This window comes from Benincasa hispida, chromosome 2, assembly GCF_027475165.1.
Source record: "Benincasa hispida cultivar pf3 chromosome 2, pf3_genome.v1.1, whole genome shotgun sequence".
In the NCBI taxonomy this organism is placed as follows: domain Eukaryota; kingdom Viridiplantae; phylum Streptophyta; class Magnoliopsida; order Cucurbitales; family Cucurbitaceae; genus Benincasa; species Benincasa hispida.
Window position 1 is genome coordinate 49,444,063 of NC_143479.1, and position 14,016 is coordinate 49,458,078.

Sequence of the window (14,016 nt, forward strand, 5' to 3'; positions counted from 1 at the left end):
GGAAGTAGTGTCAATAAGTCTAATTTTTTTAAAAAAAATTAATAATAATAAAATGGTTACCAAATGGGTCCAAATATTTCTCTATCTTTCACCATAAATATCAAACACTATATATATGTCAATCTACTTTTTTTTTTCTCTCTTTATAATAAGAGTTTCTTTTTATATTATCTTATTATAAATTAGAATTTTTGTGATTTGCTAAATTATTTTGAGAAAATCTTCTTTTTGCTCTCTCATTTATTTTAACCTTAGATGAATTTAACCTAAAGTTTTAGTCCATTTATATTGGATGCTTAATTTATATAAGTGCTAAAATTAAGGAGGTCATCCACAAATTCATTCTAACAATGGATAGGATTTGTGCATAATCAACGATTATGATGAGTTATCAGAAAATTAGGAGGGTTATTATAATGCTTTAGCTATTTATCATACTTTGTTAATTATTGAGTCGGATAGCAATAGGCTACAAATAAAGAAGAAGACGGTTATATAAGTTTTAAAAAACCAAATGGTTATCAATTGTAGTTTATTTATCTTTTTTTAATTTTAATAAAAAAATGTTTCATGTGTTAATAATAAAAACTAATTAAGAATTTTAATTTATTCACATCTCACTTACGATATTGAAAAATTTTTATAAGAAGATTTAAATTAGATAATTGCAGTGGTAACCTTAAACTTCGACAATAATGAATTAATTCAGCAATCTAAGTCAATGCGAACTTAGCTTAGTGATAATTAATATGCACTTTCTCTAGAAAGTTTGATCCTATTAATTATTGTACTAAAAAAGTATGCAAAGTTAGTTTTTTTTTTTTTTTTTTTTTTTTTGAAGGGAGGTTGTAACTAATATTGATAACATTAAATGTAATTGGGCAAACTTTAGGGGAAGCTTTTTCCACCTTTCTCACTTAATGCTGATGAAATGAAAGAAGGGAAACACCATAGAGTTGTATCACACCAACCACTTTAACTCTTCTTTCCTTTTTCTAATAAACCACTTTTAACTTAACTATTAAGGTTCCATGAACATAAAGAAAAAGAGTTTTTTTTTTTTTTTTTTAGCTAAAATGTCATGTTTATGACATTTGTCATTCTATTTTTAATAGATCTTAAATTTTCCTTCAAAATTAATTAAATTAATGATTTTTCATGCTAGAAATTTCATTGTGTATATATTTTAAATGTTTATAAAGAAAATGCTAATAGAAATATTTTATTATTATTATTATTTAAAGAAAAGTAAAAATAAATAATAGTACATATTGTTTTTAAAGAGCTAAATCATGCATAATACCCTAAACTTTGTACTTCAATACCCTCTTGTTTTAAGAATGTTTTGGTATTTTTTTTTAATAATATGTAGGGTCGAAGAATCGAACCTCTGACTTCAAAGTTAATAGTACAATAAATATGTCAATTGAGTTATGCTTATTTTTTTTTTTTGTCTACATTAGCAGTTGAGTTTATGTTAATATATATATATATATATATATATATATATATATATATATATATATATATATATATATATATATATTTTTTGTATTTGGCTATTTTTTTTTTGTATGTTTTAAGAGACGACTTTGATTTTGAAATTTTGTGAGATCGGGTAGGATTTTATGTTTAGTGAGATTTTGGTTATTGAGAAAATTGGTAGAAGAATTGGAAAAATAGGAGAAAAACAGGAATATGTATATGAGAAATAACGATATCTACATAATTTGTTTTAAAATTGAGATTTTTTTAACTCAGGAAAACTTCAAACAAATTGATCACTATATTAACGCAGAAGTATTTTTTAACTTTTTTTTAATTTTATGGTTATTTTTTCAATAATGTATTAATGATTTTTGTTCATATATTAACTATAAAGGTATTTGTGAAATTTTTAAGTTTATGGGTATTTTAAATACTTTTGAAAGCTTGGAGTTTTTTTTTAATAAAACATTAACGACTTCCATCCAGAATTAACGGTATGAATATTTTTTTTAACCCTTTTTTAAAGTTAATGTATTTTTTAAAGGGTGATACTTGGAATGCACTCGTCTCTATACTTCCCTCTCACATCACTCACACCAAAAAATAAATAAAATATTTTAAAAAATAAATAAAAATAATTTTTCACATGTCAAATTATGATAGAACAATTTGATGGAATACACAAAGATAGGTGCTCTCGAAGATGCACCTAAGTATTTTTATTTTTGAAACTTTAGATAGTTCATGGTATTTTTTACACAAAGTATAAAGTTCAATGGTATTTTTATAATTTAGCCATTTTTAAAATTTACTGAAAATAGAGTGTAGGGACTAAAATGATATATTAACATTAACAATACTCTATTGGTCCCTATACTTTTAAGTTTGTTCAGTTTTAGTTCGTAGCTTTTCAATTGTCTAATTTTAGTTCATTGTACTTTCAATCAATCTTAAATTTAGTTTCTCAAGTTAATTTTTACATAAATTAGTTAGATAATAATAATAGTTTTCATGTAAGAAAATACAATATGTGGATATCTTTTCAAAATTTATAGTGAAAAATGCTAATATATAACTAAATATTTTTAAAACAATCAATACTAGACTAACAACGATAACTAAATTTAAGATTTATTTAAAATACTGATTAAAATTGGACAATTAAAAATATATGTACTAAAATTTAAAAATAAAAGTAAAATAGGGACCAAAATAGTATATTTATTGTAAAGGAAAATTATTTCAAATGAAAAACTATTGAAAATATAGCAAAATGTTAGAACTATCGATGAGAGACACTGATAGACTTCTATCAGTATCTATCCATGATATTGATAGACACTAATAGGTGATAGTTCTAAAATTTTGCTATATCTTGTAAATATTTTAGTTTATTTTTCTATATTTAAAAATAACCCTATTGTAAATGTAATATTGTAGATATCCATAACTTATTTAGATTACAACAAACCCATAATCTTCCTAGGTTATCCAATCCCATGACCTCACTCCACCATGTCTATAAATAGAGTTGTAAGGTGCCTTTGTAAATAACACCACAATTGAGTTCAATATTAGCTCTCCACTTCTTCTCTTCTACTTTTCTCTCTTGTCTTGCTTTCATTGTTATTTTGTTGTCCATATTCTTTTTATTTCATCACACGTTATCAGCACAAGTCTCTACCATCTGGGAGATTTTGTTGAGATTAAAGTTGATTCATTGGAATATGAAGAATGATAAAGGCCTTACATATTATTGAGGTATTTAAAACTAAAGTTCAAAGAAGGTGAGTACTCTATTTAAACCATATATGTGATTTATGTGGTTGTGAATTGATTGTTAAGATATATTTGATATTAGATTTTACATTTAATTAGATCAAATTGTAAACTTGATATAAGTATTATGTGAACATTGAAATTAAAATCTTTCGGCATGAGTCCAAATTGTGTCTTAAAGTACTTGTGAATTTTTCGGCCTTATTTCCACTTTGAGATTATAATTAATCTTTGGTTGCTTGTTATGCAATTAAGTTTGGAAATTAAAGGAGATGTGATCTTGTGGGTAAGATATTTAAACAAAACTTGTGAGTTATTATGCAAACCTCTCTCTGGCTCTATCATATGCACACAATACATTCCGAAGTACAATGAATTCTATCCACAATTCAATTTGTTATTTTGCCAATTGTTTATATACATATAATTGTATATATTCTCATTATATTTTCAATCTCCGTCCTTTCAAATTCAATTTTATTTTTAATAAATACTTCAAGAGGCATTTGTAGGGCCTCTGCGAGGCATTTGATATCATATTAGTGTTGATGAAGTGCATATCAATATTTTATCAATGCTTTTGTTGGGGTAACATTCAACGTGTGTAATTATTTGTTATAGCTCTATTCCTTTGCTAGAAGGTAGATTCTTTTTTTTTTCTTTATCCTATTTATGATATCATAGATGTCGCAACTGAGGTTATATATCATGCATGCATCATTTTTTTTTTCTTGTAATATATGTAAAAATCTATCATAGGTTGCAAATCATGCATCCTAATTTTCTTATATTTGAAAGATTTGTTTGAGATATTTTTCTAATTAATTTATATTTTCTATATCCTGGAATATAATTATTATATATGAAAGATTAGGTTAGGATATTTCTATATCTTAAGGATATTTGTTTCCTTAAGATTGAGTTTCTTTTAAATAAATATAAGATTCTCTAATATTAATATTAATTTTTATATGTTAAAATTATCTTATGATAATATTGTCTTTATTTTTCAAATATGAGAATAAATATGCATGATTATCTTTAATTTTAATTTGAAAGGTTTAAAGTTTAAGATATTAAAGATTATTTCTTAAAGTGAATTTATTTTAATAAGATTAATAATTCATTGAGAAATTAACTCCTAGTTAAAAGATTAATGAATTAGAAATAAAAATTGACTAAAGAAACTCTGTCTAAGGATTGTTCTGACTAGGCTGAGATATTTAAGTTGATCGTAAGAGAACACCTCTAGGAACTAATTTAGAATTAAACAATTTTTGTTTACTATGCTAAAATTGAAATTTACTTGATTGTTGAATATTTAAATTATTCTCATATAGATAAATTTGTGAGCTTTTGAATTTTATATATAGTGATTATATATATATATATATATATATATATTTGATTGAGTTTCTTTATGACAAAGTTTGAAAATTATGAATAATAGCAACTTACTCTTCCTAAAGCTAATTTTTATTTAATACACTTAAAATTGCTTAAATCAATTAATGCCTATTGTTTTTGTCTTTCACTCGTAGTTGCATATATTTTAGATTAATAAATGCTTATAAACTAATAAGCATATATCAACATGCTATGCTCTTGTATTAGCAGTTTGAGAAAGAAAGTTTGAAACATTGTGATGAATGTTTATTTAATATCTTTTGAGATTGAATAAAACATATGAGCAAATGTTTCTATGAAAAATAATGAATTTCGACCAATAATATAATATCATTCCCTGAAATGAATGTTTCAATTTTTAATCATTGAGATCGAAATTATGTTAATAAAGGAATAAGTAATTATTCTATTAAAACAACACATATATGATGTTTTGAAGGAAAATTTCAATTTTCAAATTTGATGCAAAAGAGACAATAATCTTGTATCTATTGTACAACACAAGTCTCTTAAAATTAAAATCCTTATTAATGAAAAAAAAAATGATGTATGGAAACAAACTTTAAGAATTTATTTAAATCTCTTGAAGAGATTATAACTTATCTTTTTAACCCCTAAATATGATATTATTTGGATATTACAAGTTTCTTAGAATCTCCTGAAGAGATGATTATTGTTTTTGACCCACTTGTATATGAGATATTTAGATTTCTTTTAAATCTCCCGAAGAGATTTATGTTTTGTACATAGTACATCTATGCATATTATACTTAAAAGTAAACAATATGTTTTCCAAAATTCAAATGCTTGAAGCGAAAAATCAAATATGATATTAAGTCCTATAGTCTTCAATAAAGATTTTAGAAAAGAAAATAATATTTTGCCAGAGGAGCAAAATTGACAATTAATGTATTTTATTCTCTTGTAAATGAAAGAGAAGTTTAGTAACTTTGGAATGTATATGTTGTAATAGATATCATCTAGAAAGATTGATAATAGATTAATATATGGTATTTATATACTATATCTATTATCTTCTATGAGAAATGCATATAAAGTTTTGTTTTTCCTTCTAAATTGTATTCACACATATTTGTGTAGTTGAAATATATGCAATAATGAACCTGAAGTTCATTTATTCAAATATATTTTCTTTGGACATAATGAGTCATTTTGGGTCAATAGTGAAAATAATTATTGAAAATATGTATTATCCATTAAAAAACTAGAAGATTCTTCCATCTAATTAATTGACATGGTGTCGTGTTCTCAAGAGCTTAATTATCGAACTCTCACTAGCTAAAATTGAAATTGAGTCTTTCCTATCTTTGGAACAAATTCACGGTTTTATGATTTTTGTTGGCGCATCCCGTTGATGGTAACATATATACTTATTATTTTGTTTTGATAATGCTAATGAGTTTGCATTCCAAACATTTGATAATTGATTGGGATAAATATTAAACATCTTGTAGCTTATATTCAAATAGCAAAACTTCTAGATTTGTATGAGATCATGTTATTGTGCATGCTCGACCAATGACTAATGAGCTTATGGTCAAAAGCCAAATATATTTCATTAAAATAAACTGTAAATGTTTGATTGTTCCACAACAACAATTAAGATGATGGAGCAATTAAAATTAATGTTGAGATTGATTTTACATTAATTAATTACTTTGAACCCTTGATAGGTGGATTGTTTACAAGTTAATTGTTACTAATGAGACAAATTTTCAAACATTAGGAGGAGGAGTTAAGGAAAAGTTGGAAACATAAATTAAATAAAATACTTAAGTATTTTCTCATTTTGATCATCATACAAATCACTTTGAACCAGAAGTCCAAAAGATAATTCATTTGTAAAATATTGCAAATCAATGCTACATGCATTTACAGAACATTTACAGTTGCAAGAAAGTGACCAAGTTATATCCCATTGCAACAAGTTGTCAATACTAATGAGTCTGCAACACGTCTGAAGCGTGATAGACAAATGGATTCCAAAGATAAAGATCTTTGAAAAAGAAGGAGTTAATCAATGAATCAGTTGAGAATATAAATATTCTCGAAGAAATCCTAAATATGAGTACTCATAAGAATCTTGAAGTAAATAGGGATAATAAAGAGATCTCCATAAATTATATATCATGACAAGAAAAAGATGGAATCATACTTAAACGAGTTGATAATATTTTTGCATACAATGTTGTTCACGATATTATTTATGAATATTAGTATTATATACTCAGATATATTAAGAAATTTCGCACCATAGAAAGGATTGATTTATGTAGAAAAAAACAATTCAATAGAAATAAATTCATTTTCCAAATCATGAGAATTAGTAGTTCAAGCATTAAAGAATGTAAAATACGTGGGATACAAGTGAGTATTTGTAAGAAAAAAAATAAAATGGGGTCGCAATATAGAAAGTGAGACAAGTCCCACAAAATTCTCGCTAAGAACCGGTTTTGATTATAAAGAGACATATTATCCTATAGTAGATACAATACCATGGGATATTTAGCTTATCTAGTTGTGCATGAAAAACTTAACATGCATCTTATGGATGTAGTTATTGTACATTTATATGAATCTCTTAATAATATATTCCGAAGGATTAAAGGTACCAAAATCATATAAGTAAAATAATAGAGAATGATATATATGTCATAGAGAATTTTATAAATGTGAAACCCGGAATTCCATTTTCTCTTTCATGGCAGGAAATAAAAGAGATTAACTAAGTATGAGTTAGATCCTAAGATAAAGAGTAGGAAAATAGGATTTGTTAAATAGCTTTGGAAATAAGCCATAACTAGTGAAAATTTGGCTAAGTATAACCATGCGTTGGAAGCCAAGGGAAAAAAATAACTAAGGGTTGTCCATGCGTTAGCCATGAAGCTTTTAGAGGTTATTTGGGGTGTTGAAGGAAGCCAAAGTGTGGCCAAGAGAAACGCATGCGGCAGCCAATGTCTTGAGAGGTTAGAACAACGCATGCGGCGATGGAAGGCATGCGGCAATAGAGGCATGTGGCGATGAAGGCATGTGGTGATGAAGGCATGCGGCGATGAAAGCATGCGACGATGGATGCGTTGGTGTCATACAGCAGTGCCATGCGTCGGCACTATGCGGCAACATTATGCGTTGATAGTATGCGACAACAACGTTAGGCGATGAACTATGTGGCGGTAAGACAAGCCAGGATGGACACATGCGCCAACTGATGTATCCGAACATAGAAATGTTGCGGCAATTGGATGGGCGTATTTGTGGCTAGATGACCTAATATGAAGTTGGACGAACACTTATGAGGGTGGATGGACGCATCCAAGGACGTCATCCAGACATGTGGCTTGCTAGGAAAGAGTCTTAGATCTTAAGTAAATGAGGTGGGTGCACGAGCAGACATGTAAAGTTAAGCCTTAAGTGCTGACTATGGAGGAGGAGGACACTTAAGATTGCGTTGATGTCAGGGATGCGTTGATAGTGTAAGGTGAAGACACATAAAGCAGAAGGTGGAAGAGGCTGGGAGTTGGCAGAAGATAAGGAAAACACTTGGATGTGATCAAGGGAAGAGGTATCGGGCAAAGGAGAAGGGTTGAACGCCTATAAAAGAGGGAGAACGCCTCACTTCAACCCAAACATCAGTTAAGTACATAAAAACCATAAATAAAGGAAAGAATAAGAGATATTCGAAGGAGGACAGGAAGTGTTTGGGCGGAGGTACAAGCAAAGGTGCCGAAGGGAACAGGGTTGTACAGATAGACGCATAGGCTAACTTCAAACAAGAAGATTTTCCAAACTATTCGTGCAAATCAGGTGATTTTTGAACCAAAAGTTTCTAAATTAAGTGTAGTTTCAGTGTGAGGGTGAATGAAATTCTAACTCTAAGGCTGTCAAATTCAAGGAAAACCGAGAGGTGCTCACCAGTGAGGAGAAAGTCGGGCTAGGAAGAATATACTTGAAACTCGAAACTTTTGCCAAGGAATTTCAAGGCAAAACTTTAAAGTATTATAGTTAAGAAATTTTTACACATTTTTGAAGAAGGAAATGTCTTGAGATAAGGCCCGAAAGAGTGAGTAATCTAATCTTAAAGTTAAACCTGAAATAGGGTCCATCGGAGGAACAAGGGAAATCGGGTGAATTGGGAAGAAAGTTCTCAATAGATCACTGTGAGTGGTTTCTTCTTTTGCTTTTTTAAGCATATTGTGAATTAATATGTTGTAGTTTATGCTATGAGATGTGTATGACGTTGGGATGGTCAAGAGGTCTGTGGACCTAGTGCCTGAGCCCAAAATAAATCCTTACAGGATGGTCAGGGGACCGAGGAGTCTAGTTCCTGAGCCTGTGGGACGAAAAAACCTTGAATGGGATGGTCAGATGGCCGACAAACCTAGCTTCTGAACCCATGCAAGGGAGAACTATGTGCACATAGGTTTGAAATTTTTAGTTATGAAATGTTAACCATCTACCGTGTGTGTAGGTGGGTTTGTGAAAGTTTCATGATATGGCAGAGGTTTGCGTGGGAACCTCATGATAATGCTTGTAAAAGACTTGTATTTGTTTTACCACTCACTGAGCTTTGTAAAGCTCATGGTTTGTCTCTGTGTTTCTCTTGCAAGTAGCTGATGAGTCCAGGTTGCAGTGTTGGTCAAGGTCTGCCACAAGTCTAGAAATAGTATTGAATGAGATTGGTTGTCGTGATAATGTCTTTCATGTAAATGTAACTTGAATTTTTAAACTAGTTTCTAATTAAAACATGTAATATTTTTCCGTTGCTGTTAAGTAAGGTTATTAAAAAGAAACTAGTAGGTTAACCAAAGTAGCATCAGTTAATATCATGCCTCTCCTTGGGCTCAGGAGTATGAGCTCGGGGTGGGGTGTGACAATAAAACATTCTTGATGAATGTAAAATAATCATCTTATTAAATATTTGATGATATGAGGGTATAAAAATAACTCTATTTGTTCATAAACTTTTATTAAAAAAAAAAAAAAGCACAATATGAAATTTATTATACATTATATATATATTGATGATTTAAGCAGAAACTCGAAGAGATTTCAAAGGCAAATAGAATTTCTTGAAAAATAAATTGAGATGATAAGTTTTGTGTTAGCTTGTAAATAAAGCATAAAGTAGATGGAATTGCATCAATATATAAATATAAGATATTATATAGACTAGTTCCACCATTGAACATTCTTATGATGGTTCATTCACTTGGTGTGAAAAGTTTATATCATCTGATGTTAGAAAGACAATGAAGAACTTTGGGTCCCGAAGAACCATATTTTTTTTGGAAATAAGTGCATTTATATCTTTACTAGTTTATACGCTACCTGTCATAGCATAAACATAATATTCCTCTAAAGAAAGATATTGGAGTAAAGTTAAAAATATGTTGTGTTTTTATTTTTGAGAATTAGTTTACATAGATTTATTTTATTCTCATAAATTTAATTATGATCTAGTTGACTGTGAAGATATGGGTTACTTATTTAACCCATAAAATTAGATCTTAAACAAGTTACTTAGTACATAGAGAACAATTCTTGTATTATGTCAGTTTATGAAGCAAATCAATAACTACTTTAATCATGTTAAAACCTTGATGATGTACGACGCTAGCCAATAGTGTTATTATATGAAGATGATAAAGCATAAAGTATCGACATCACTATTCAACGAATTTCTTCAAAAGACAACTTGGGAGACTTATTGACGAAAGTGTTACCTACAACAACATTTGAGAAGTTAACACTATTTATATGTAACAACCAAAAGTATCAAGTGACATTTTCATGAGGGGACTAAATGTGCTGCACTTTTTTTCCCTTGACTATGGTTTTATCCCATTGGGTTTTCCTAATAAGGTTTTTAATGAGTCGGTCACCGAAGTATATAAAATAATGTGCTCTTTTCCCATCACTAGGATTTTTTCCCCATTGAGTTTTTTCCTAGTAAAGTTTTAACGAGACATTTATTTTACATACTATGGATATCTAAAGGGGAGTATTGTAAATATAATATTGTAGATATCATAACTTATTTATGTTACAACAAACCCATAACCTTCATAGGTTATCCAAATCTTATAACCTCCCTCATTAATTTTACCTTGTAACATACACTCCACCATGTCCTATAAATAAGGTTGTAAGGTGCTTTTGTAGATGACAACACAATTAAGTTCAATATTAGCTCTCTACTTCTCTTCTATTTTTATCTCTTGATTTGCTTTCATTGTTATTTTGTTGTTCATATTTCTTATTTCATCACAATATTAACCCTTTAACTTTTTTGCCCTTTTTAATCTGTTCGGTTTTAAAAGTTTTAGTTTGTAGTTGACTTTCTAACCGTATTTTTGGTAGGCTTTAAATGATAAATTTTCCATGGTGCATTAATTATAATAGTTATTATAAAGGTAACGTTATGCTAACCATCTAATTAAATCAATCCAATGCATTTATATCTCTTTTTCAAGTATAAGTGTGCCTAATTTCTATTATTAACTTTATAAGTTTATAGCATAGTGGATTGATTTTCACTCATCAAATTTCAAAAGTCACTTGTACCAGGTGGATTCCAATAGAAATTTTTCCCAAAAGAAATAATAAAATAAAATCCCAATGGGAAAGCTTTTTTCTTATGTGAATCCTTTTGAAAAAAAAGTTATTTTAGTCGCACAATGATCTTACAATTATTAATAATTTTTAGAGAAATTGGAGTACATAGCAACTTTTATGGTTGCATTTGGAAATATGGCAAAAACTAGAATCCTTCATATTTTTGGCAAACCAGCACTCCTACACGTGGCTTCTGATTTTCGTATTCTGATATTGCCCTCAATGAAGCAATCAAAATTCTTGTGCGAAAGCGTATGATCAATATTTGTCTCAATTATGTTATATGAATTTTAGAGAGAACGATAACAAAGAGACAAGATTAAACATGCTATTAAAAAGTTTAGAGGCAAAGGATGTTACCTTTGAAGATTAGCTTTCAAAACCTTCACCCAATAAGCGTCGGAACCTTATAGCTCTACATGAACCAATTCCACGAATAGGACACTATCAAGAGATTTCTCTACTATCCTCTTTGGACAAGGAGGTTTGTGGAAACTTTGTGGAAGAGAAGAAAAAAAAAACATAAAACTCCTTTCTCTGAGAGTATGTGAGAGAGACTGTGAGAGTATAAAATTTCAATCTTATTCCAACAATCTTTTCAACTGCGGACTATTAAGCAAATTTAAAGACAAGGAAGAGGGTAACTACCTCTCTCCACTCTCCCACTCTCCTACTTCCCCTGCAATGTGAGGGAGTTTAATTTAATTTAATAAATTAATTGAATTAAATGTGAATATTTAAATTAATTAATTTTAATCATATTATAGATGTGCATTTCTCACATAACCTACAGTTTTAATATGAATCTTATTCATATTAATTATAACCTATATAGTTTTAATATAAATCTAAGCTATATTAATTTAATACAAATATTAATACTCTCATATTATATAGTTTAATTTTGAATCTAATTCAAAATTAACTTTATATTATAATGTATATTAATTGTAACACACATAATTAGCATTATATTATTTTTTTTATCATATACAATCAATTCCCCTTACAATAATTTGAACTCTTCAAAAAAATTTCCACTTTAAAATCCTTGTTTAATCTATTTGTGAGCTAGAAAAGGGCCTAATGGACTTACAGTTATAAGCTCTAATGATTCATGATTAACTAATTAGACTCTTTAATTAAGTTAATCATCATTCATTAACTATGGGGCACTCCACTAAAGACCCATAGTTGCATTCCTATTAACTGTAGTATATTTATGTGTCCATTGAATTAACCATATTTTGTAAGCCAACCCTTCACAAATTGTTCGTAGTTCAACTAGGTCAAATTACCATTTTACCCCTGTAGATACCTCTTGTACCTTAAGTACCACTGATCCTCTTATGAACAATTTTGTTTAAGGTCCAAACGTAAATAATGTCTTCTTAGGCCAGTGAGAGGACGAGGTCTCATTGTTCAAGTCTCAGAGTCACCACTTAAGGAAACAATCTGTATACTTTCCCTAAAGTTGGAAAAGAGTGAATTTCATCTCATGAAGCTATGTTCCCAACTCCTCACGCGGTATCGTTCCCAAAATGGTAAGAATATTAAGTCGGCAACTAAGACCACTCTCAACCACACAAATTAAAGAACAACTCTTACAAACAAAAGTTCATAACTTATTCAGGATTAAGATCAAGTTACATGGTTATCGTGTAAAATATAAAACTCTTCAATTAAAGGTGTTATAAAGAATCTTGTACAAACTTATTGTATAGGATACCCCCAATTGTATGTTATCACATGGACGATTTGGATTGAATCATTTGTAACACTTACAACTATTGTAACATTTACAAAGTGAGTTGTATCCATAGTGTTACCAGGATAAGATATCCAACCTTATCCAGATACTATAGAACTTATTCCTTGAACGTGATCCAGTTGTATGTCAATTACATACTATTCAAGCTACACTAAATAACCTTGGATCTTAGTTTATTGGATTTTGAATTATGAAAATAATGTAGAATACTTTATTCATTAAATAAACACTTTATTTATTAATTAATTATTTTTTTTTACAAAATACATAGACTACGAGATTTAAGACATAAATCCTAACAAAATCTTCCACTTGACCTAATGTTAGTGGGATGTACAATACATGTAAAAGATAAATACAATAAACTAGGGCATACATTATACCCAATCATATCTCCCACTTGCCCTAATCTAAGTGATACATATCCTGTAGACCTAGATCTTTTAGATGAATCTTGAACATTTCAGCCGTTAAAGTCTTGGTAAATGGATCAACAATGTTGTGCTCTAATGCTATTTGCATAACAATCATGTCCCCTCGTTGCACACTCCCATATCAAATGACACTTTTATTCTATGTGCTTTCCTGCTTATAGCTTTGAGGTTCCTTCGAATTTTCCACAGCACCAATGTTGTCATAGTAAAGAGAGATAGGCGAAGACATATTTGGAATAACTTTCAAATCAATCAAGAACTTGCTCAGCCAAACAACTTCTTTAGCAGCTCCACAAGCAGCTACATATTCGTCCTCTATAGTAAAGTCTACAACACAACCTTGCTGAAGGAACTCATTTACAAGAGATCCATAAGCAGAAGCGGATCATCTAAAATCTATTTCGATTGAAAACATAAATTTACAATAAACACAAACAGATTATGCATTTTAAGTAAAATTACAACATGCTTTTAAACAAGAAATAGAGTTCAGAGATTATA

General features: G+C 29.1%; 1 long non-coding RNA gene across 1 annotated transcript; it reads right to left on the reverse strand.

The window, feature by feature from the left end:
• Positions 1–6,454: 6,454 nt before the first annotated feature.
• On the reverse strand, positions 6,455–11,989 carry LOC150037970 (uncharacterized). Its single transcript, XR_016527569.1, has 2 exons — positions 11,671–11,989; positions 6,455–9,349 (listed from the first exon to the last, which is right to left on the reverse strand). It is a non-coding gene; the product is annotated as an uncharacterized LOC150037970 (long non-coding RNA).
• Between the last annotated feature and the right edge of the window lie 2,027 nt (positions 11,990–14,016).